The 19,114-nt window shown below is 45.3% G+C and overlaps 1 pseudogene; it reads left to right on the top strand.

The window, feature by feature from the left end:
• The first annotated feature begins 17,458 nt into the window (after window positions 1–17,458).
• LOC147668887 (uncharacterized) lies at window positions 17,459–18,816 on the top strand (annotated as a pseudogene).
• Window positions 18,817–19,114: the final 298 nt, after the last annotated feature.

Raw genomic sequence — 19,114 nt, 5'->3', positions numbered from 1 at the left:
AAGTGGTATCAACACCAGTCCTGGACCCTTGGTTGTGGTGCTTAAAGTGACCAGATGGCCAAATCCCATAACTGCGGACTTAAACATTTTTGGGCCAAAAACTGCTCTGAGAACCAGGAGTCCGGGACCAATCTGTTTGCCTATCTGCCCGAGGTGCATCACCCATGGGATTAACTTTGCAGCTTCTCCCGCTATGTTCTTCTCCACAGCAGCAAATCCGATGAGCGGTCCTTTGCCAAAGGGGTATCCGGCCTCATGGAGCTGTCTCCGGGTATAGCCCGCTCGTCTCACTGGAGATGTTTTACTTCAAAAAAAGAGACTAAGTCCGAATGTAGAAACCTTCATTGCGACTTCGGCCCACGGCGATTCGGCAATGGCGCTCCCTTCTCTGACACCTCTTGCTGCCTTGCCCCATTGAACTTTACCTTCTCAGAAAATTTTACTCTAAATGTCTTCAATGTCCCAAGGTAAGTGCTGACCGGGCCTAATCCACTTCTTGTATGCGAACTGCCATCCATCGCAGTAGGTCATATTTTTTTTAACTTTGATCTGGTTTCGGGCAACTAGATGTCCGCAGTTTGGAGCTTTGATCTTTTACTCGCTAGATTGTCCTAAAAACTTTAGAAATTCATAACGCTGGTTCTACTGAACAGAGTTTTTGTTGCTGTGGTGTAAAATAATTTAATAAAATATAACAAATGTTTGTAAATTTGTCTGGGATTTTTCTTCTATTGTGTTTTCACTTCTTTAATGTTTGTGTGCTGCATAAATACTTTACACATTGCTTCTACGTTAAGCCTAACTTATTTTTGTGCCAAGCTACTGCGAGTAAATCAGGTTAATTTACTGACTTTTTGTGGTTCACCCAGCAAGGGATTGTGGCTGTTGCCTGACTAGGGCTCACACTCCAGTTAAAAGACAACCCAATTTCTCACACCTCATCAGCTCCCCAGCAGACTGAAGAAATAACCGCACAATCTGGTGTTGGCAGATTACCTGCCCACCTTGTCCAGTCTGGTGGCTGACACCAATTTGACCCCTTCCCATGGACCCATAGTAAAGCATCCTCCTGTAGCTGCCATACAATTTGCCCACCGTAGAAGCCAGGAGGAAGCTTTTTCTGGTGGAGGATTTTTAGCCAGATAAATTTGGAAAATGCTCCACGCCCTGGCCTGGCTTAGAGATTGCTGTGAAGTGACTTGGTTAAAGCCTCTTCCTTTACCAGACCTTTCTAACTGAACACATAACGATGGATGAAATTGTCTACAATGATCATTTGAAACATGTGACTAGTTCATGGAATATCATTACTAATTGAAATCGAAATCCTGATGGTAACTTCAAAGAAAACAATCAGTCCTTAATTCCAATTTATACTATTATCAGGTTTAAACAAAATGCTTTCCCATATGTATCAAAGGTATGCAAGACCTTCCAAAGAATAGCACATCATCCCCATGAATTTGCTTTTTCGTGTGTCCTTTCACAACTTAGGGGTGTTGGGTAGTCATAGAAACGTGATCTTCCTGAAAGGGAGCTGAAGAAACCCGATAATGGCCGCGTCCATTTCTTTTTACCGTGATCAGTAACTGTAGCAGACATTTACAAGAGGATATTCAAGGTTAATGTGACGAAGTATATAGGGCCTTATTTATGAAGGCCTTGCGCCACCGGTGCGTGTCTTTTTCCCATTTTAAAAGTCACGTAAAAGTGGCGCAAGTCCTTCATAAATAAGGCCCATAGTTTAAACTCTCATGCCTCAGTACACAGGAGAAAAGATTCTCTCGGTGAAAAAGCTGTCATTCAGTGACATTGCACCTACTGCAAAACAACAATTAAACTCCATACACAAATGACATGTAAAATCACCCAGCTTTTTCAGTCATAAAAACATAAGGACTGGTTTTATCGAGAAATCTAAACTTGCAGCTGGACAAGTGGGAAACCGTGCATTTGACTGTGCATCCTAACATGTCCATCTCAGGTAAATTAACCCACTAAAATGCACAAATTTGCGAGAATTGGTCTTAACGTGGGGGTGGTATTTCCCATAGTGATGCTGCACTCCTAATTAAAGCAGAGATACACACCACTGAGCATTCCATGACAAGCTTTCTCCTGGAGCAATTCAGATCCATCCTAGATTAAAGTTTGAGGCACTCGGGAGTCAGTTCTGAACACTGTTAAGTCGTAAGTTCTAAGGTCGCGATGTAATATTTTCATTCTAAAACCAGGGATGTGCAGTTTGCACACTGACTGGCTTGTAAATGAGAATGCAATGTACAATGTGACTTATGTATTAGTCGGTAGTTCACAAATATTCCATTCGCTACGGAGTTGCAAAACGATCTTAATCACGCGGGTTGCGATTTACAAACTATTGTGATTCCCTACAAAGGCAGGGATATAGGTGTAATTGTTGATTGCACTGTAAGCTACCTGACAGTCGTAATGTAAAACAATAACATTTGTAAAAAATAAAAAAAAAGGGCAGGGATATAGGCCAGCAAGAAACAACACCTCTGTCTTTGCAGTTCTATTCCCAAACAGGAGGCATATTTTTAAAAGCAGTCTTTCTACTTTGTGAATTAGTTACTATTACAACTGGGGGATTGTAACTGATAAATGTTTAGCGACCGTAGTTGCGGTCACAAACCGAAGTAAAATTCTATCACATCCTAACTCAAATCTTTATAAACTGGTGACTTGTGGACCAGTGAAGATTACATGATAAAATGCATAATGTAGTTTGGTGATCCTGCAAGGTAGCAGCAGGACCACTCTTCAGCCCATTAAAGACGCCTACATTTGGGGCGTGGCTTGGACGTCAGTGGAAATGGCCGCCTAACTGAGAGCTCTGTGGATCAGGAGAGCAACTTTTTTGTCTTTCCCTGTATTCCCCACATGTGCACAACCCAAAAACAAAGATCCAGCAACTGAAAGCATGAGGAGCCCTCCGGTAAAGTGAATACCGTCTGCAGCTGCCCGTTTGCGGTCTTTTGGTAACTTTGCTAACCGAGCGCTCTCCGACCTGGGTAGAAGACAAAATGGCGGCGCCCAGTCGCGAAAACAGCGCCTGACATCGAGCGCCGGAAAAGTAAACCATAATCGGCAGCCGCCCACCACATGTCTGGACAGAGAAGCGGACACCTAGAATCGACCTACAGATCCACCATGCAGTGAGAAGAGCCCATTTAACCGACTCAACAGCTCGTAATCGTCCCGACGTGCCTGACCCCAAAATGGTGGTGGCGGTTCCTCCGAGAATGCACTTCATAAACACGCTATGAGCTCCTGCCTCATACAAACTGCCCAACTTTCTCATCCCAGGGGGATCTACCTGCATCAGAGCGATTCCACCATGCTATACCAAGCACAGGAGCGGCTGCCCCACGCTCAGCGTTACCAGACACTTGTGCATCAGGATCTGCCCTCACAACCGAGCGTCTCCTCATGGTCAGAGTCACAGCCCGCCATCTAATGCGCCGCTGATTCCGCCTCTCGCTGAAAGAGACCACAGATACTGCGCTTTCATAAACACTCCGCGCTTCTATAAGACTGTGAGCCACTGTCCGACCAGCCGTAGTTTCTGTGCCCTGGCCCTTCACGAATCCCCAAGCACAACAGACGAGCAACGGCCCTGTCTTATTTGTGTGAGGGGTCAGTACCATTAGCCCACAGTGTCTTCTTGCCAGATCTACACGGCACCACCCTGCTTCCCATAGCAAACAATTCCACTCCGGAACTGAGTTACACACTACTACAAAAGTGGGGTTTTGCCTAGCAGCCACAACCAACATCCAATCCAATTGGGTGAGTCCAACACGTCTCCTCAACACATCGTGATGACGAACAGAGAGGACAGAAACACTACCAAAAAGGTGAAGCCAGACCCACTAATCTCGGACTCCCCCATTAAGAGCAAATCGGACATGGCTGCAACAATGGAAATGATCCTTAGAAAACTTGCAGACCTCCACGAACTTTCTAAATCCACCAAATTTAATACCGACTCTATGCAACTAGAGGTCACAGCGATTAGAGCTGACATGAATGCAATAAACATAGGTTTGGGAGCAGCCGAAGCAACGTATTAGCGACGTGGAAGACCTGGCACGACAATCAGCGACTAGGATCCAACGTCTAGAGAACACCACGGATGAACTCAAACACCACAACGCGGAGTTAGAAGATATGAACAGAAGAGGGAACATCAGAATTTTTGGGATTCCAGAGAACTCTGAAAAAGACGCAGAGTCATGCATGGCCTTCCTTGAAGCATGGATACCTATGATCACCAACATAGAATTCCCACACGGTCTTGAGCTGGATAGGGCATATAGGATCCCCACCTTCGCTACTAGAATCTCCAAAGACCCCAGACCGTTGATATGCAAACCGCTCAGATTCCAACATGTCGAAATGATGCTCCAATTCGCAAGGAAAAATCACTCCATCACGTGGGAAGGTCATCTTTACGCAGGACTTTTTAAAAGACACTGTAGCGATCCGTAAAGGTTTCCTGGAACTCCGAGACAAACTCAGATCCAAAAACATTGCCTTCTCCTTCGCAGGTCCTGAAAAATTCAGAATCGTAGTAAATGGCCACCCAAGATTCTTCACGGACCCCAGAGCCCTTGCGGACCTACTCGAAGATAGACTCAAACAAGAAATGGATCTATCGACCGGCCTCTCGAACAAAAGGAAAACGTGAACTCCAACTGCTCATGTGACATCATCTTGTCTACCTGTAATCAACGCCAACAAGCCTTTGCCTGTTCCCAAACGGGCTTGATATTAATCTAGCGCCATGTCTCCAGTCTGATGTCGTCCGCTTCAACATCGAAGCCCACCATCTCACCTGAACACTCTCCTGTATCGTGAGCTTATACTCTTAAAGTTGTGTCATATGTTTTCCATGAGCCTACAACACTACAACCTAAAAGACTATGCCATCTATGAACTTGTAGGTCTCGTGTTTCACTACAAACTCACACTAATGTTAATCTTTAATATCTTAGCTTAGAATGTTTGTGTTCTCATCCCACTACCGCTTACTACTGCTAACTAATGACATACGCATATATCCACCCATAGGCCAGACCCTTTTAGTGGGGCTCATTCATCCCGGTGTGTTCTCATATTGGGTTGACTCCTGTTAGCCTACGATCAGTCTCCCATAGTGGCACTTACTCACACCCAAAATGTTTGCTATATGGGACATGTTACATGTTTATTGATACTATTCTGTTTTATATTTAGGGACTATTACTAGCTAGTAGCCTACTACTCCTGTTCCACCTAGCACGGTACTGCCGTCGTACTCCCTATGTACGATTTGGGGGGGGGGGGGGGAATGCGGGTGGTTTTGACAGGGGGGGAACTGAGTTAAAAGAGTTCAGAGAATAACAGATTTTCTATGTTTTGTAATGCCTTTTGCTTATGTTTATTTCTTACAGGTACGACACCCATCTTTCACTGCATCCTCAAATCTTATTTAAATGCTGTACCCTACACCCTGTCCTTAGAGTTGCTTCTCCTCACACTGACCTACGCAACCTTAGCACAAAGTTCCAGTTCCCACACCGACCACCCAGTCGTTGTGGACAATCCATGACACCCTACACCAGTAGAGTCCGATTGCCATTTTACTATTCAGCGATAAAGACCTACTCCGATGTCTAATACAAAATCATTAGCCGACGACCTTAACATAATCTCTCTTAATGTCAAGGGCCTCAACCATCCGGTAAAATGAAGGAAAGTTTTTGATATCTCGCCAAATCAAAGGGGGACATTATCCTACTCCAGGAAACCAAATTGTCCGAGGAAGATTTACAGTTCCTGAACATAAACTGGGCGTCACATATATTGAACTCGCCAGCGGCACACAAAAAAGGAGGGGTAATCACCTTACTAACGAAAAAATCCAATCTGACACTAGTTTCACACTCTCACGACAAAGAGGGAAGGCTATCCATAACACACCTACTAAGGGAAGATGATCCCATGCATGTAATAAATATTTATGGCCCAAACGCTGATGACCCGGAATTCTGGGATCGGTCTCCCGTTCAATAGAACCCGATATTAGACAGACAATCCAAATGCACCTTTCACCCCTCCCGTTCGCACGAAGCCCTCCTTCGCCTTTGTGACAGATATTGTCTAAAAGATTCTTGGCGACTCCAAAATCCAGACGGAAGGGACTATACTTTTTATTCCGCCCCACACAAATCATATTCACGCATCAACTTTATCCTGATCTCGAGCCCCTTCACACACCTAATAGAGGAAACTGAAATAGCCCCTAAACTAATTTCTGATCACGCCTGTATTCGCACCAAGCTTGCTGGATCCAAATCGATCCTTCCCCCCAGAAGATGGTGCTTCAACGATGAAACCTTATCCGATCCCGCAAACAAATTGCTAATAGTAAATGCCATTGACGAATACCTAATCTTAAACGACTCCCAAGACACTACACTACACCCACCACCTTATGGGACGCTCTCAAAGCCACAATCTGATGGGTCATCATCAATATCAGAGCCAAAACTAACAAAACCCTAAATAAAGAGCTGGAGTCGTTAGAACAACAGATTGGAACCTTAGAATCCCAACATAAATCCAACCCACTCGACACTAAAACACTAGAAGTACTAACCAAATAGAAATACGAATACAATACCATTACCAGTAAAAGAGCGGGGTGTGGATTAACCGATTCAAGGCCCTAAAACTTTGTGAGGGTAATAAAGCAGGGAAACTCCTTGCTTCCTATCTTAAACACAAGCAGAAGTTATCCACCATATCATCCATAAAAGACTCCAGAAACAACACACACACAAAACAATCTAATATCCTTGACACATTCAAAACATTTTACGAAGACCTCTATAAAAACGACAAGCCATTAGATGTGTCAGCCTGCACTGATTACCTTGAATCACTTCATCTCCCCAAACTATCAGAAACTGATAAGACTCAACTGGGTTCCCCCATCATAAGCGCAGAGATCAAGGCAGCAATCAAAACACTGAAGAACAATAAGGCCCCCGGACCGGACGGTTTCACGGCGACATTTTATAAGGCCTTCACAGACCAACTCAGCCCCCCGCTCCTAACCCTTTTTAACTCAACAGCATCCAGCGGAAGTATTTCCCCGTTGATGAGTGAAGCTATGATCATAGTTATACCCAAAGAAGGGAAAGACCCTCTCCTCACCAAAAGCTACCGCCCCATTTCTTTGATAAACCTTGTTTGCAAAATTTACGCAAAAATCTTAGCGACCAGACTAAATTCCGTCCTTCATAAACTAATTAGCCCCGCGCAGGTTGGCTTCCTAAAACATCGGATGTCAAACGATAATACAAGACTACTGTGCCACCTTCTGGAGAAAGCAAAGGCCTCTTCCTCTCCAACGGTAGCGATAACCTTGGACGCGGAAAAAGCCTTCGACAAGGTCTCGTGGTCCTTCCCCCGGCACTGTATGCACACCTTCAACCTTGGCGACTCCTTTGCCAAGATGGTGATGGCCCTATACTCCGCCCCATCTGCCAGGATAGCTATAAACGGTACCCTATCCAATCCGTTCCGACTTCACCATGGAACCAGACAAGGCTGTCCACTTTCCCCAGCGCTTTTCCTCCTAGCCCTTGAACCCCTCCTTACAGACATCAAAAATAACAAAGACACAGCGGGTGTTTCCTTCGGGGACACACGAGTAAAGTTGGCAGCGTATGCTGATGACATCTTAATTGTAACAGAAGACCCTACAAAATCCATTGCTGGGCTTATGTCCTCAATTGACAAATACTCCTCCCTATCCGGCTACAAATTAAATAAGGATAAATCCGAAGTCAAACCCCTAAACATTCACACCACTAGAGAAGTTTTAGGTAACTCAGGTCTTACTTGGCAAACTGACGTGATTAAATACTTGGGGATAGAATTTACTGATGACCTCTTAAGTACCCTCAGACACAACGAGACCACAACCCTTGCCAAAATCAAACGACTGCTTGACGGTTTGGTCCCCCCGTTTCATCACATGGTGGGGCCGCATAGAAACCATAAAAATTATGATATCCCCCTTAGTTAACTACCTCATCACAATGCTTCCACTTATCCTTTCCAAAGAGTTCCACAGTAAATTAGATAAGCTGATTTCTTCCTTTCTCTGGCAGGGCAAGAAGGCCAGAATCAGTTTGAAAAAACTACGATTAGATAAAAGCCTGGGGGGAGTCAACTGGGCGGATTTCAAGCTATATCAAACTGCTTTTTGGCAAAACAAGGGTCATACTGGCTAACCCCACAGACGGATTGCACCCCGGTGTGGCTAACCGTGGAAAGATCCATCATACATGGCCTCGACCCCTCCGCTCTGCTCACCATCAAACTTCGACCCAACTTAGGCTCGGGCCCTATTTTTAATAACACCAAAATGGCTCTCCTCCTAGTCAGCAAACACTTACCACACCAATTCCAGAAATCAAATTGGGAATCGCTCTGGCACAACAACGCTTTAACATATAAAGGGAAACCTCTAAACTACACTCCTTGGATAGCAAGAGGTGTACATTTCCCCCACCAACTCTCTGAAGGGACGTCGCCACTCTCCTTCAGTGAATTACAAAACAGATTCCACCTCCACCACATAGAGTTCTACAACTTTCTACATATTAAAGTAGCACTAGCGAAAGCGGACCTGAAAGACGTCACCCCCTCCCTCCCTGGATTCCTCACTTCACTGAACAAACTTGGCCATCAAGTATCGAGAATATACAAACTAATTCGACCACAATCATCCTCCCTAACCACTCCAGCTCTATTGGATACTTTCTCAACCACACCAACTTCAGAATCGGAGTGGGCCAGAACCGGGGAATCCACCACACTCCACAAAATAAGCCCCACACTCTCACAAACCAAGTTCTGTCTACTCCACAAGACTCCTAAGAGGCTTTTCCTACACAACATCAGGGACGATGACACCTGCTGGAACTGCAGAGAAGAGGGGGGGGACCTTGAACACTTAATATTCAAATGCCCATGCGTCACCTCCTATTGGGACAGAATCTTTGATCTCATTTCCAAAGCCCTACATATCACGCTCCCAAGGGAATTCTCAACGCTCGTCCTGGGATTTGCCATTGCCGCCACACTCAATGATAACGATAAAGCCCTACTCGACCTTCTGCTGACGGCAGCGGTTAAAATCATACTGAATAATTGGAAAGACACGAACAAGGCTTCTTTCCCCCCATTGGCTTAACTGGATCACCAATTTAAGAGGAGACGACAACATAGCCCTCGCCTCTACCCCTTGGCGTCCCCCGCTCAGAAAACTCTGGTCCTCGCTAGATGACTACTTCGACCTACACAAACCACCTTGATTACGCGATGGAATCGCGTCCCTCCTGTACACCCACCCATCTAATTAACATGCTGCTGTGTTAATGATATTACTATACGTCTCTGTACTCTTACCTTCATGTCAGTGACTAGATGCAACTCTCCTATGTATAATTTATGCATATTGTATAACTCATGTATAATTCATATGTACTCTCCATACGTCAATTTCTTTTATTTATTTGCTTTGTATACCCCTTACCTGTATATTTTTCAAATGCTTTACTCTGTTAAAACATTTATACAGCTGTATATCTCTTAAATTCCTAATAAAAAACTTTTGAACATAAAAAAAAAATGCCTACATTTAACAAATTATAAAGCAAGTATTCCATCTGTTGAACCACTCTTGGCAATACCAATAGCAATACATCATTACTGTGTTGTATAAATTGCATTGCCCTGAGTAGATCTCATAAGCACCAAGAGGAATAATACATAGTGTAACCTCTTTGGAGAAAAGGAGACATGGCAGGTGTCTCTCACTCTTCTTATCTGCATGAGTAACTTGTTGTAAAGGAGGGTTATGAGCCAGATCCAGTAATATTTTATCTGCAGCGGGAATATTGTACACACATAGAGATCTCCATCTTGGCTCCTAGAAAAAGTAGATCTACACAGTTTTTTCCAACATAACAGCTATTTAATACGTGCTATATGTCCCTCAAACCTGTGTAAGAAAATGATGATAATTATGGTAATCACAACAGTCACAATATAAAACAAAATGAACATTAGGAAAAACCGAGCATATCTCTTCATACATCTCTGCAGTCCATATTTCATTAGTCTAGTCTCTACCTAATATCAACATATCTGTTCTGAGCCTCATGATTATTCTATTGTCTGAATGGGTATTTGGACTCCCTGAATATTTCAATGGGAAGCCTTGTAAGTACCCCTGAACCGCCAAGCACATTACGGGTTTCCTCTTCATCAGCAGTTCTCATGGCATGAAAATGCTGGCAGTGAGGTAACATAGGGGGCCTTACAGGGCCCCTGTTCCCTCAGGGGCTAGGGAAGCATGCAGGGGGGCACACGGTGTGCCCCACTGTCTATGCACCCACAGTCCCAGCACTGCATGGACTTCACAGTCCATGCTGTACTGGAACGCGCTGTTGCGTGCCCACGGTACTACCTTTCTAAGTCTCTCATATGAGCTTTTGAAAGGCACCGCCGTGGGCCTGCCACTGCAAGACCGCCCACCCGGATTATAACTTGTAATCCGGCGGGCAGTCAGCAGTCAGCTTTGGTGATGTGGGAGCGGGGCAGAGGCGTGTTGCCCCGCTCTCACACTACCAAAGTTGTAATCAGGCCCATTGACAGGTACAGATTGTTAGAGTACCTTTATTTCAGTAGAGTAGGGACGGTATATGATAAATATCAACTGAGGAGCAATGTTATTTAGGACCTTATTACAGATTTAGACGCAGTGTTGTCTAGGAACACACACAGATGTCTGTCTATCCCAACACGTGTCCAAGTTCTTTGTCACCTTCATCTTTTATCACCAGGCAGCTATCAGGGTGTAGTAGCCACAGCAGGAGGTGTGTACTATAGCTCACTTTCCTAGTTTTCCATAATCTCCTTGATGAAATGATGCTTCACATAAACACACATTGTATTTCCAAACAATCCACGAGAATCTCAACAAAAAAATAGATTTATTTTCGTTGCAAAATGTTCCCAATTTATAGGCTGTGTGCTTGGTACACATGTTTTATTTTGTACACTGGGTGCTTACTATATTTATATAGGAATCAAAAAAGCCAGCACTCTTTAAAAATACAAATAGTATGCAATGCACGCTGTTTAACCCCTTTGCTGCGACGGCAATTCAGCCGCAGCGCTAAGGGATGGGGGGGCGCGCGGCGCTCCCGTACTCGTGACGGAACCGCTCCGTCACGAGCCTAGGGTGCGCTGTGCTGATGATGGAGCGGTTCCGTCATGGCCCGCCCGCTCAACAAAACGTCCAGCGCAGGCGCGGAATCCCGCCGCGCAGGCGCGCCGAGCGGGCCGTGACGGAACCGCTACGTCATCAGCACAGCGCGTCCTTGGCTGGTGCGGAGCGGTTCCGTCACCAGCAGGGGAGGGGTTAATTATAGACCTTGTAGCTAAACTTTCTGTGTCTACACAGGATTCTTACATTTTCAGGCAGTATGACCAATAGAACTGATTTTCTAGAGGAGACTTAGGAGATGACTCGATAGTAGGTATTTACTTAATTGTAGAGATTATTAATGTAAATCTGTACTTGCAATGTTTTTAACTGTAACAGTATGCTTATGGTAGGCCACAGTGTATGTGCTTTCCGTACTTGAATAATGACACCGTATCTAAAATGCCTCAACACCTATTCAAAGAAAATATAATGTTGCTCACACATGAACAAGGGCAGTAATAGAGTGTATTTTTGGACTTCTGATGAGTAGATTTCTCTTCCTACATAAAAGTGGTGGTGCTTCTCAATATTTCCCTGTAGTGGATGCTTGTGCAGTGTTACACAACATTGTCGATGGAGAGCAGGCTAGCTACAGGATGCAAGCAAGGCCAGCCAAGAAAGTACCTTTGAAGGAGCAAAGCATTGATGCTAAGGGCTCGATGTGTCAATCGTTTCCATTCACTTGATTGCTGCGTCATGGTTGAGCTTTGCTGAAGTGAAGGCAATGCACTGTCGTCGAGCCGCACAGAGCGTCGTTGTCAGGCTGTAGAACTGCTGTAGTCGAACAACCTCTGCGTCGGTATTGAAGGGCAGTGTCGGTTCCGATTGGTGCAGTGGTGATGAATGATGCATCAGTTTGAAGAAAGCAGCTGCAGAACCCACTTCTATGGCTCAAAACTTGGAGAGGGCGCCTAAGGCAAGGGCAGGACTCACAGACAGCAGAGTCCAGCAGCACCATAAAAATTGCAGGGGGTCTTTTGTGTCCCTGAGACTTCAGAAAACAAGAGGCAAGCCAGCAAGCCCTTGGAGATCATTTGAAGGGAAGTCAGAGTCCAGCTGTCCTTCCAGCAGAGGCAGGGAGCAGCATGCAGCAGGGAAACAAGCATAAAGGTAGTATTTCCCCAAAAGCAGTCCAGTTGAGTCCTTTAAGCAGCACAGAAGTCCTGCCAGGGTTCAGTTCAAGATCTAGAAGTGTCTCATTTGGTAGGGCCAGAGCCCCACTTCTTCTACTTAAAAGTGCCTTTATTGTAGGGAGTGACTTCAGAGAAAGTCTCCAAAGTGCACAAGGACCCCCTTTCAACCCAGTCCAGTCTGCCAGGCTAACCTTTGGGGCTAAATCAGTGTGCTTTGTAAAGGCTCCTATAAAAAATCCCTACCCCCTACTATGCGCAGACAGTGGCACAAACTCACATTGGAGGCACTACAAAAGGTATGGGAAAAACCCGATATTAAGGATACTGATGAAGTGGAACATAGCTTAACTATGTTTCAGGAATCACTCACTGTAGCCATTGACAAAATTGCCCCTCTGAAAGCATTTAGGCAATTCCCTGTGGCCAAACAGGAAAAATGGTACACCGAGGCTCTCAGAAAAGAGAAGCAAGAATGTAGGAGGATAGAGAAGAGATGGAGAAAATCCCACTCAGAGGATAACAAGAAGGCACATCGTGCAGCCCAAACAAACTACTATAAACATGTTAAAGCTGCACGTAAAAACAACAGTGCCCAACAGCTCATGGAAGCTGGTAATTCTCCTAAAGAACTTTATAGGATTCTTGAGACATTTGTCAAGCCTATGGCTTGTGTAAGTCCAGATGACTTCTCACAAAGTCTATGCGAAGAAGTCTCCCTATACTTTGAAAATAAAATAGAATCCATTTATGATAAAATCTTAGCATCTCAAACAGACAATGGCACTCTGACTGCCCTCCTCCCCACTGAAAACACCAACTTCGTGCTGACTACATTCCCTCCTATCAACAATAGAGAGCTTCTCACATTAATGACCCATGTAAAATCCGGGTCCCCGGATGACCTTATCCCTGCTAATACCTTAACTTCCCTTAGTACTTTGTTAGGCCCCCACATTCAAGATGTAATTAACCAGTCTTTGAAGAAGGGATATGTACCAACTGAATGGAAAAGAGCGGTGGTGAACCCCATCCGTAAGAATGCGGCTCTGCCCTGGACGGAGCTCTCCAACCTCCGGCCCATCTCCCTCCTACCATATTTCAGCAAGCTGGCCGAGAAACATGTCAACGCGCACCTGTCCAATTACATCGAGGCAGCGGGCGGCCTAGACCACTCTCAATCTGGTTTTAGGCCCAACCATAGCACCGAATCAGCCCTCCTGTCAGTAACAGATAACATCAGGATGTCACTTGACAGGGGGAGCTCAGTGATTCTGGTGCTATTGGATTTGTCCGCTGCCTTTGACACGGTGTCGCACAAAATTCTTCTCGGCCGCTTGAGGGGAGTGGGAGTAAAAGGGACCCCCCTTGCGGGGCTCGAAAGCTTTCTTGCAGATAGGCAACAAGGTGTCAAATTAGGCTCCCACAAATCTATCTGTAGGAAGCTCACCAAGGGTGTGCCACAGGGCTCATGCCTGAGCCCCACGTTATTTAACGTATATGTGGCCCCCTTGGCGGACATTATAAGATCTTACGGGTTCTCCCCAATCTCCTACGCTGATGACACCCGGCTGCTGTTTCCCTTCCAAACTATCACACCTGCAGTCATGCAATCCTTTCAAAATGGTATGAGAGCTGTGGCAGGTTGGATGGCCCAGAACTTCCTCCAATGCAATGTGACTAAAACTGAAGTCATGTTGTTTGGAGGGGCCACCCTGCTCTGGTCCCCGGACTGGTGGCCACTTGAGCTAGGACCTGTCCCTGCGCCTAAACAGACCATTAAAAATCTGGGAGTGCGCCTAGACCAAACACTGATATTAAAAGATCATGTCAGTCAAGTCACGGGAACGTGTTTCCGAGTAATTGGTCTCCTACGGCGCATCTTCCCCTTCCTGCCCGACATCCACAGGAAAACGCTGGTACAAGCACTAGTTCTCGGACGGGTAGACTATTGCAATGGTCTACTCATCTCTGCCAATCAAGACCAATTGTGCAGACTGCAGGTGGTGCAGAACACTGCAGCAAGACTCATCTTGAATGCCCCCCCCCCCCCGAACCCCGTCACGCCCTCTCCTTTCTCACCTTCACTGGCTCACAGTGCGACAACGCGTCAACTTCAAACTTTGTTGTGTTGCATAATGCATAAGTGTATTTACGGGTCTGGTCCCAAATACTTAAAGGACATTTTTGTCCCCTACTCTCCTGGACGTGCCTTGCGCTCCAGTAACACCATGTTGATGCAGGTGCCCAGAGTAACCAGAGCAAGACAGGGAGGCCGGGCACCCTCACTCAAAGGCCCCTTGCTATGGAACTCCCTGCCCCCACAGCTGAGACAAATTTCTAATCTCTTTTCTTTTAGGAAAAAATTAAAAACATACCTATTTACCCTAGATTAATTTACTTCTGCTTCCTACACTGTCATCCCCTAATATGTCTCTCAACCCTTACAGAAGCTACGCGCGGAGATACCCCTTTGGGGCTGATTCAGGCGCGTTATAAGATTATAAATAAATAAATAAATATATTTGTGTGAGGAAAGGACACAGCCTATTCAGATGCGAGTGAGGCACCTCTCCCCACTTCCTGCCCAGCAAGGCTATCAGAATGCAGATGAGTTCTCTGCCACACCCAGCCTTTCCTGTATTTGTAGCTGTCTAGAAGGAATGTACAAAGTGTATCTGTGACCCGGCCCAGACGTGTGTTATAGACAGACTGTCAGGCACAAAGGGCAGTAAGTACAGTGACATTTTCACTTTCTAAAAGTGGCATTTCTAAAACGGTACTGTTAAATTCAACTTCACCAGTAAGAAGGATTTATCATTACCATTCCAAACCTGTCAAACATGAAAAAGCTATTCCTCTCTGATCCTCAAATAAGAGCTTAAAAGTATATTAAGGAATTTTCCATTCTGGCCTATGAAAGGGGTAGACCTCACAGTAGTGAAAAATTAGATTGGTTATTTGTCACCACTAGTACACAAAGGTACATGTCTTCGTTTTGCTTAGCTCATTGCCCTTAGGGTTACTTAGAACCTAACTTCGGGGTGACGTATATGTAATAAAAGTGGAGTTTAAGGCTTAGCAAGCAGTTTTAAATGCCAAGTCAAAGTGGCAGTAAACTGCACTGCACTGCACACAGGCACTGCCATTCCATGCCTGAGATAGGTTTGAAAGGATACTTCTGTAGGTGGTACAATCGGTAATGCAGCACACTAGTAGCATTTGAATTACAGGCCCTGTGTATATGGTATACCACTTTTCAAGGGACTTACCAGTACAACAAATATGCAAATCAGGAACACACTAATGTCATCATGTTTAGCGGAAAGCACATGCACCTTCGCACTGGCTATCAGTGGTAAAGTGTGCAGAGTCCTGATGCCAACAACAAGAGTTCATCAAAAAGAGGAGGAGGAATGCAAAAGGTTTGAGGTTACCCCTCGGAGAGGGCCATTTTACAACTCTAACAATGTTATACACATAACTGCTGAAACATCAACAGGTCTTGGCTAATACCAGACCTGAAAAAAAGCCAATTGGTTGGCCATTGGCTGCTAGCCTCTTGTCTTTAACACTTTTTTGCAATATTTTTGGACAACATTCTTACTAACAAACGGATGGAGAGGCTTGCACAGACAGACAAAAAAATGAGGTTTGCACAGGCAGAGAGACTTCCACAGACTGGTAGAGAGCTTGCACAGACAGTCGTGCACAGCTAGACAGAGAAGCTTACACAGGCAGAGAAGATTGCACAGACAGACAGAAAGAGATACTAAGAAGACAGAAGATTCTTGCACAACCAGACAGACAAAGAGCCTTGCACAAACAGACAGACAGACACAGAGGCTTGCACAGATAAACAGATAAGAAGACAGACATAGGTTTGCACAGACTGACAAACAAGCTTGCATAGACTGACAGACGGGCTTGCACAGACAGAGAGAGAATCTTGCACAGACAGATAGATAGATAGAGCTGCAAAGATACATGGACAGACAGATAGATAAGACAATGTGAAAGTTTGGCAGAATTAAAATTTGTAATATAATATTTTAATGTCTATATAAGCAGGACATATCAAGGCAGATATGGTAGGCAAAATACCACTTGATTATTTAAGAACAATAAAGTGGCACTTGGTAAGTAGTAGAGTTGGAACCGATAGTCCAGCTAGACAAGGGCATTTCTACTTTCTAATGACTGATGTGAAAATGCACTTCCCTGATGTTAGTGACCATGTTATTCTTCAAGTAACAATCAATTGTCAATTGCAGCACATTTTTAACTGGGCACTTAAGGTGGGAAACGGACAAATGGAACTAGGATTAAAGCTCGGCTAAATGCACTGGAATGCTTCTAATATAATTCTTTTCAATAAAAAATGTGTTCAAAATGTAGACCTTTGCAGCAGGATGAGATAATTCTTGCCTTTGAAAATTGGATATTTTATTCTGTAAAAGAAGTAAAAACAATAAGCCATCCAATCAAAAGGAAGGCAAAACCTTTAAGAGACTCTTTCGATGCCAAGTTATCTGCAAAAATACATCACAGCATATGGAAACAATTTCTGCAGTTTTGTACTTTTCGAAAAAGAGATCCAGCTTAGGAAGAAAAGGAGAAGATATCGGATGGTAGAAATATTTGACACAAATTGGCATGTTCTCCAGCAGACTGTACTCAAGAAAAATCCAAACCAATTTGGAGAAATGTGCTTCAGAAAAAACTGCAGTTACCGTGTCATACTACCTAATTCCTGCAAAGGACTATGGGCCAGATGTGGGTAAATGGCATTTACAGATTCGTAAATACCGAATTTTACCGATTCGGTATTTACAAATCGGTAAATGCTATGTAGGTATTTTTACAGATTCATTTACCGAATCTGTAGAATTCGGTAATTACCGAATCGGTATTTACAGATTTGGTAATTGCCATTGATTCCTATGGGCCTTGAGGCCTATAGGAACCAATGGCAATTACCGAATCGGTAAATACCGATTCGGTAACATTACTTCACTCTCAGTTTACCTTCCAGGAAGGTAGCCAAAATCAGGCACGAGATCCGACATACCTTGGCAAAACAGGGAACCTCCCTGCGTCAGAACGCTCGGTTGGTAGGCCTTTTTTCAGCATCGATCCAGGCGATCTTTCTGGGGCCGCTGCATTACCGGGCCCTGCAGCGCCTGAAGGTGCACCACCTGCGGAAGGGTCTCACTTATTCACAGGTGGTACCTCTGACGGAAGAAGTACGCGAGGAGCTAGAATGGTGGCTTTCCCACATGGAGGCGTGGAACTGGAGAGCAATTTTCGGCTCAGCACCAGACTTGATGATAGAGTCGGATGCCAGCCGGGCAGGCTGGGGTGCGCAATGTGGAGAGTTTTCCACCGGCGGCAGTGGGTCACCGCAAAACCAGCTGCTTCGAATCAACTGTCTGGAGCTTCTGGCCAGATCCTTTGCGGTTCAGTGCTGGACCAAGGATCGGGTTCAGGTCTCAGTCCTGTTGAAGATGGACAATGTGTCGGCCGTGAGATACATAAACCACCTAGGAGGCACACGATCCAAAGTATTGGCGATCATGGCAAAACAGTTTTGGGAATTCTGCCTAGCGCACCAGATATCAGTGACGGCGGAATATCTCTCAGGAAAGGAGAATCTTGTGGCGGATTGGCACTCCCGTTACCTTCGGGACTTCAGCATTTGGAAGCTGGATTCGGAAATTTTTCATCATCTGCAAGAGAGGTGGGGTCCTTTCTCAGTCGACCTCTTTGCATGCCGTCTCGATTGGCAGCTTCCCCGGTTCTTCAGTTGGAGGCCGGATCCCTGGTGGCAGCGTGCAACACGTTCAGTCAGGATTGGAACCAGGAGAGGGGATACGCTTTTCCCCCGTTTTCCATGATTACCAGGGTGACTGCCCAGGTTCACCGACAGTTGGCGTCTGTGGTACTGATAACCCAGTGTTGGAGGTCTCAAGTTTGGTTTCCAGTTCTTCTGGGACTTTCTTGGGATTTTCCAGTCCGACTCCTCCCAACTCCCCATTTCTTGTTGATTTTGGAAGGGACTCCCCACCGTCTGGTGGAAGACGGCTCCCTGTAGATCATAGCATGGTGGATTACAGGCAACGTTGGCGACTGCCGGGTCTTTCGGGACACGCTGAACTCTTGTTGTCCCAGGCCTGGGCAGATAGCACATCTAAACGATATAAATCCGCATGGACGCAATGGGTATGCTGGTGTTTGCGACAGGAAGTGGATCCCGTGGTCGCAGATTTAACCCATGTTCTGAATTATTTGGCAGAATTAGCTCAGAAGGGTTTGGCGTTTATGTGAGTGAACGCTGTTCGTTCGCCAATTTCAGCGGACCATGCTCCAGTGGACGGGGCTCCCTTGGGAGAGCACCCTTTTGTGTGCAAACTCTTGCGGGGCATCAGGTTGTCGCTACCACCAGAACCCCGTTATTCGGTTCTTTGGGATGTGAACCTGGTTTTGAACCTATTGTTGTCATGGCAGCCTAACCCTTTTCTTTCCAGGAAGGAATTGTCGGCTAAGTTAGCCATGTTATTCTGTTTGGTGTCTTGTCGGAGAGTATCTGATGTGCGTGCTCTAGATATCATGGCCAGAGTTTTGT

The sequence above is a fragment of the Lissotriton vulgaris genome, unplaced genomic scaffold (assembly GCF_964263255.1).
Source record: "Lissotriton vulgaris unplaced genomic scaffold, aLisVul1.2 SCAFFOLD_1900, whole genome shotgun sequence".
Classification (NCBI taxonomy): Eukaryota; Metazoa; Chordata; class Amphibia; order Caudata; family Salamandridae; genus Lissotriton; species Lissotriton vulgaris.
Note: the sequence above shows the minus strand (reverse complement) of the source record. Positions and strands in the feature narration are given on the sequence as shown.